Here is a 7969-nt window from a genome sequence, read left to right on the forward strand (position 1 = left end):
TCGGATGATGTAAAAATGTCATGAGAGAATAGTTGGATGATATTTCAAACATGTTTATTTATATAAAGTAGGGTATATTACAAATATAAGCTGTGAAAACTAACGAATCCAGCATCAAATACGTGTCATGTAAGATATTCACGAAGATCATACACTTGGGGAAAATTGATTAGAACAATATGTAAATGATACCGAAAAAGTACACGAAAGATTAGTAAACACGCCATGAAATTAGAAAAGAAAAGAAAAAAAATACACAAAGAAGATCTTACAGTAAAATAACTGATACACATACATGTTTGCAATTCGTCAATTACATGTACTTCTAATTTTAATCTTACTATCAATGACTATCTGCTCAATACCATTTGTTATTTTCTTATATGTTTTGTGGGAGAAAATAAATTGATTTGAATTGAATGTGTTTGTGTGCTAATGAGTGTGCGCGGTTGTTCTTGATTATGATGTTGCATTAACTTGAATGTAGTTTCATAGCACAAGCGCATTCCAGTGGTACAAAATTATTGTATTATAATAGTTCAATTGCAGAATTCCGCTTCATTTCCTCAAGATGTACAAAGACGATCAATAATCATTTTTTTTTTTGTGCAATTACGTGTGGAACTGACTGCAAATGTTTAGTGCAGGTCGCATTGTCATTTAAAATGAACCTTGGCATGTTTAATGTGTGACACAAATAAACAGAATTGAGTGTTGAATATTTCTTCCCTAGTTTTCATTTTTAGTGATACGGTTGTATCATGAAAATCCCTTTACAAAATAATCAGCAGAAAAAAAAAGAAACTACTTGACTGTCAACAAATATTTGATTACTTATTACTTTTTCTATTTACTCTCACTTTATCCATTTAGTTATTTTTAGTCATGCAAAAATTGCTACATGAACACGATGAATGATGTGGGTTGTGCATACGTTTGTGCGTGTGTTCGCATGTGTTAACCATTTACTTTTATACTCCTTGCGCATTCATTGATTTTCAAACGTGTGCATGCTTCAAACATGCAACTGATGTTAATAATCCGTGCTGCTTACAGCCAATTGACAATTAATTGCTAGCAAGGGATATTCTAAAAAGAAACCTTTTTCTACATATCACACTCAGGACAATTTCCAGACCATTTGACGTATACCTTAGAGTGCAGCAAAATTCATTTTATTTATACATTTTCGTTCAGAAATTGCTGTAAATAGTCCAACGTGTATCACCTTGTGTAGGAAAGTTCCAACTCAGTCGGTCCATTTTTCTTTATCTCTATCTCTTTCTTTCTCTCTTAATCTCTCTTTCTCTTCAGACACACACACCCACACCCACGCACGCACACACATACACACACACACACACACACACACACACACATGTATTACTGTATATCCCTTCAATTGACATTAAATGACAGTACAGAGACGCTGACAACTCTGATAAACTAAAACGTTGTTTCAGTCTCTTTTGAAGCTCGATACTTAAAGGGATAGTACAGTATTGGTGGAGATAAGAATTGGGCTTTTAACTTTTTGCGAGATACCAAGAAAACACTTATGATATAGTACAGAGCATACCATTTTAAGAGGAATTCAAAGTTTGTTTGATGAAAATCGGGTTTGGAATGACTGAAACATCAAAAAACAAAGTAAAACAAAGCAATCGTAATAAAGTGTGGGTCCCACACTTTATTAGAATTGCTCTTTTTTTTTGGATATCTCAGCCATTTGAAAACCAATTTTCATCAAATAAACGTTGAATCCTTCTTAAAATTACATGCTCTTTCATATTTCATAAGAGGTTTCTCATTATCTCACTAAGGAATGTTCAAAACATGAACTCCCTCCTCAACCAGTACTGTACAGTCCCTTTAAGCTCAACGTTATGTATTCTGCAAAGATACGGAACCTAGATAATCGTATATCCATGCACCGGTATAAATCCCTAAAACCATATGAGAATGCAAATTGTTAGTGGAGGCCGACCCGCGTGCAGAGCCTGTGAATTTCTAATGGATTCGCTTCAGTATTTTTGAATTAATGCCCGGAAAAGTAGCTGTGATGATTTCTTTATATGACTCAATGAATTATCTAGTTTCTCTACTTGTAAACGTAATCTTAAAGGCAATTGGAATTTGGACATGCAATATTATACTAATGATGCACAGGAGAGTGTGTTAGTGAAGGTGCGGCGCGCTCGAGAGTATTGACAATGGTGCGACATGCACGAGGCGCAGCCGAGTGCATGTTTGCAACCGTTGTCAATACTCGAGAGTGAGCCGCACCTTCACTAACGCCACGAAATAATCCTGTGCATCATTAGTTTTATAAAATGGGTCGAAAACTAACAGCATTATTCACGTACCTTTGTGGGTCAATACCAGTCAGCTACATGTAGCACTCGCTCAAAAGTCAAGATGTCCGAAGATGTTCGTCCCAAACATTTACGCACGTCGCACTCGGAAATCCCGCACACTGAGTACTGTACGTACGTATAAGAGTATACGTACGCCACGTACTGTTATGCACAAGAAAGGCCGCCGGCTGTTGTGGCAGCCCGCGGCCCGAACTAGAAGTTGTTTACGGGATTGACAGCGCGTATAGTAGCGCGTGACGCACTTGTAACAACTGATTGAGTGCGCACTGCTAGTGTAAAACATTGTGACGTACGTCAGGCCAGGGAGGTGGAAGAGAGACTCTTCTTAGTGCTTACCTGAAGAAAATAATGCACGCACACGTGACTCATTTCAGCGCTTCCAATTGGCTACATTCTTGAACCCATTTTATAAAATGAACTACTGAATCTAGGGCTATCTCCGTTTGCGCAATAGAACATGGGCATTTGAGTCCACCGCAAGGGAGGTATACGTTTGTATGTTTTTTTCTGACGAAAATTAGCTTTTTCAGTACCTGCAATAGAATGCTATATTTAAAGCAGATAAGGCGTCAATCGCCATTTTCATGTTTTACTCGTGGTGTTAGGCCATGGGGTGAGCTGGTTTTTTCGCTTGTTTCGTTCCGACAACTGCGGCACTAAAATTTCTCCACAGCTACGTGTAAACAAATAACCAAAAAGGCTACAGGAAAAAGTTCGACACAAACCCTCCTGCAGTATTTTGGTAATTTAGGGGGAAACAGTGAACTTTTTTGTCACTGAGGAGCTGAATATGTACACTTTGCCGTGTACGATATTCATTCGCGAACGATCATGTGATGTATGTTATCCAATCCGAATCGAGAATTATTGTTTACGAGTCAAAATGGCCGCCCCCTGTGAGCCTGTCGACGCGTCTACGTCGTCTGCTCAGCCGAAACTTATTATGCGTTATTATGCATGTAACATCGATGAAGTTTGAACATTTCACGGCTATGACAAACCTAAGATAGACGAAACCTATTTTGTGTGCCAAAGAGTGGATCAAATTGAGTGGGGGAGACCGTGAAATCGCAGACCAGAACGAAGTGATTCAGCTGCTCAGGGGACTGACTGCAACCTACGTAGTAGGATAATTTACAGGTTAGTTTACGTGCGTACAGTCGAGCCGTAGCAGTCGACACTGCAGTGCAGTCTCACTCATAATGTTAATGACCATGATGACTACAAGTACAATTGTACAACGTTTAATAGCTATGTTATGAACGTTGCTTGTGTATGTTATAATGGGCGCTAATGCAGTAGCTTAGCCGTTAGCGTGTCTGTTACTTAGATAAATTATCTTGAATTTCACCTTGGCATGGCATAGCGCCGTTATAAAATGTCGCCTAGATGTAATTTTACATGTTGTTCTATGTACAGCCCAGGTTAGGTTGATGTAGCTGATCGGTGATATTGTTTTGTAAAAGTCTTGACACACAGGACTGGATTGAAAAAGGTCTAAACTGCATGTAAATTTATATTTTCATAATCATGGCCATGGAGTATTGATATTAAAAACCCATCCTGTTTCTCTCACCCTGAAATTGGCGAATCCTCCCTCAAAACACACATTTAGCATCTCATTAAATTAACTTATTAATATTTGATATAAATAGATCTAAAAGACCAACAATGACAATAACATAATTGCAACAATTAAACTCCCTAAAACATATGATTACCATTATGTTGTGCCAAACTATAAAGCAGTGGGTGGTGGTGATAGTGAAAGGCCAAGGATTACTAGTATTAATGATGATAAGGCAGTTGTATTCATAATTATGATAATTGATATTGCATGTGATCAGGTGCTGAAAGCTGTAGATGTAATTTAAAATCAGTAATTGCACTGCAAGTACAAGTTGAAGTAGTTGATGATGACAATGATCATGAGGTGTTAATGATTACCTGGCATAGTACTAGGGCCTGTGTATTGGTAATTACAAGATTCAAATATTGGCAGTCAATAGTCTACCGTATATTTAATGATATATTGAGTGTAATGTTCAACCCCTCCCTCTAGCATTTAGCCTTTTTCCCCCTAACAAAATCCAACGGCTAATCATTGCTGTTCATTTCTCCATTGTATTAAATAGGATTCCATGAAACGTGCTACAAGAGGTTTATAGATAGCAAACGCCTGAATCTCGCTAGGAAACGAAAGCTGAAGGAGGAGCCTGGTCCGTCAGCAGGAGCATCTGTTTCCTCCCCTAAGACGCTCACATCAAGATCAAGATTTTCTTCTGGAAGCTCTTCAGGTTCTGCTGTGTTGCCTGTGAAATGCATCATTTGCAACAGAGTCAACCTGCTCATTACTTGCCAAGGGAAATAGGTTAATATGATTGATATTGAAGCATGAAAACATGTTACTATAAGTTGTCCTTGATAAAATGGAGCAATATATAGGCCTATACACCACTGAAACATTCACACACATACACAAAGAACTTCAGTGCAAAGTTCAGAAACAACAGAATGTACTGTATATGCACCAATGCTTTGGTCAATGTGATTGATATTCAAGAATTGACATCTTACCAAAGTTGTGCATGATAAAATGTCTTTGTAATACAGATTGCTTCCTGTATTTTGAATGCCAATGTTTATGCAACATGTTTTGACTCCTTGCCTCAGTATGTGATTGTTCGCCCTTTAGCAAACATTTCTGCCCACTATTATGATTTGATTAGGGTTGAATTGTTCTAAGAACAAAGATGTTTTCTCAAGTGTGTTTTTTTTTTCATAAAACTGAATGACTACGATTAAAATTTGTTTCTCCCACTCTGGGGAAAAAATATGTAACTATTATTAATACTGAAACAGAATGTTCATGTAGAAAGGTCAGTACAATGTAGGTGTGAGTACAAAATCAGTTTGCTAAAACTAATACACACCAGCCAAATGAAAATTTTGCATAAGTTGAGTCAGGTTTGCACAGATCCTCTGATATTGGATGTTAATTGCAATGTTATCATAATTTTTAATGCCAAACCTGTTTTATTCTCTCCAAGATTTTCAGGTACACATTGCCTCCAATGCAGAATCCAACAGTTTTCACTCATGAATGGGTAAACTATAATTTTGCCTTTATTTTATATATTGGCATTTTTCAAAACTTTTACACCCCTTTCAAGGATATTTGGACCATGGAATGTTCCAGGAAATTTATTAAAACTAGAAAATTTGACTGATTATCATTTTGAGCTATCTTACATGAAAGGAGGTAGTGTCCCACCATGTTGTAACCTAATGATAGCAATGAAAACTTCAGGAAATTTTATGAAGATTAAATTTTCTAGTACTAAAGTAATGTATAATATTTCATGAACAACGTGATTGCTATGTGATCTAAGTATATTAAAGCTTCTTAATTAAGAAGAAGAAGAAGAAGAAGAAAAGAAAAACATGTTTTCTGATAAATAATATGATCTGTTTAATAGTAATGTCTCATGTGTGTAAATGAGTTTGTATGTGTGCGTGTGAGTGTATATAATATGTCAGCGTTTTTATGCACCTGTGTATGTGTAATGCACTGATCAGTACATGTATTATATCATTGTGTGTGTTCATGTTTATGATAATCTTTTTTATGATGCTGATGTGATAAATGGCCAAGGCATGAAGAATAATATTTTAATACACTTGGGTATATTGAATCTTCATAACTATGTGTGTGCGTATGTGTGTGTGCATGTGAGGGTGTGTGTGTGTGTGTGTGTGTGTGTACAATAAGATTCTCCCACATGCACGCGGACACACACACAAACAAACACACTGATTTTTTTTTTCTTTTTTTTGCCTTGAATGATTAGTCATTTGATTAATAACATGTCTTTGAACAGAATATAAGGCATTTGCCTTGACCTCTGACGGTCAGTCAGTGCTCTCTCTCATATGGTCTTGAACCACTTTGCTCTTGTCCTCCTTTGCACAGCCAGCATCAGGAAAAGCTGAAACATGAGATATAATGCAACTATTAAACCAAAACTTCACTTTTTTTTTCTAGGTACATGGCTAAAAGCAGTGCTTTACAAATGTGTATATGCATTTCAGCTTAGAAACACTATGGGAACTATACTGCGGCTAGCAGCCCCATACGCATAACTGCGGCTAGCAGCCCCATACGCATAACTGCGGCCAGCAGCCCCATACGCATAGCGTCATGGGGCTGTGAACTGAACTCCCATACGCATAGCGTCATGGGGCTGTGAACTGTAGCATACAGGATCATGACGGATAGTTTATCGCGGACAAATATTAACTTAAAATCGGAAAAAAATCTTCAATTTGAAGACTTATTAATAAATTTCAAGTATTGATAACAGAGTTCGTGCAAGGTTTGCTTCTGCAAATAGTTCCTTTCTGTTCAAATTGATGACTATTAAAATGTGACTCGGTCGAGAGGAAACTGGGAGAGCTACACTGAATTGACGGCCAGCGCATGCACACACAGACATCTAATATCCAGTCAATGCATACGAAATTTGTGCGCAGTGATGTGTGCGCCTGCGCTGACCGTCAATTCAGCGTAGCTCTCCCAGATTCCTCTCGACTTAGTCATATTAAGTCATCAAATCGAACAGAAAATTACTATATGTAGAACCAAACCTTGCACGAACCCTGTTGTCAATACTTCAATTTTACTTGTAAGTCTTCAAATTGAAGAATTTTTGTTCGATTTAAGGTTGACATTTGTCCGCGATACTTCCCTGTCATGATCCTAAATGCTACAATCCGCAGCCCCATTACGATATGTGTATTGGGCTGCTGGTCGCAGTTTATAAAATATGGATTTTCGCAAAAACTGCAGGATATTTCGAGGAGAACTTTTTACAGTATATTTAGGATGTACAAAACATCACATTTCCGCATTCAGAAAGTAGTGCCAGTGTTGCTGGAACGAAACCCATTTTCTAAGCCTCTTTTTCAGCTTCACCCCATGGCCTATGTCTAAATACACAAATGTTCTTTACATGCCATCTTACGCGGCGACATAATTCAAATAATGTGGCAGTCTTTTTCTTCTTTACTTCTAATCGCTTTCACTTTTTGTCACTTCAAATGAAATACATATGTAGTTCTACTTTGAAAGTTCATCGTTATGCCTTCGACCATCTCTTTTTTTCTATCCTTATTCAACCAAGTGATGTTTCATTATTTTGATAGCCAGTACATCTTAGTTACACTGAAAATTGTTGAAGTTTTCCAATATGAACAAAGGACGGCAATGGCCCCATGGTTGCAAGCTCAGCTGCTATATAGTGGGATGTTGAGAGGAAAGAACGCTTGTGGGGATAAAGATGAATTGAATCGCTTGCACAAAACTTCTTCTAGGTTGTATTCTGTATGATGGACCCTGATACAGGCTTAATTTGATCCCTAAACTGTACCTCTATCAGTACTGACCCTGTATTATTGTTAATACTGCAGTTTGGTAGCCCTTCAATAACATATTTTTTTTCCGATTTGACCAGTGAACAACCCCGAGAAGAATGGGGTGCACTGGGATTGTAATGGGTACAAGTAAACATGCATGACTTGAATGCGATTGC

The sequence above is a fragment of the Diadema antillarum genome, unplaced genomic scaffold (genome assembly GCF_040938485.1).
Source record: "Diadema antillarum isolate AM-2024a unplaced genomic scaffold, OU_Dant_1.0 seq00002018_RagTag, whole genome shotgun sequence".
NCBI classification, from domain to species: Eukaryota; Metazoa; Echinodermata; class Echinoidea; order Diadematoida; family Diadematidae; genus Diadema; species Diadema antillarum.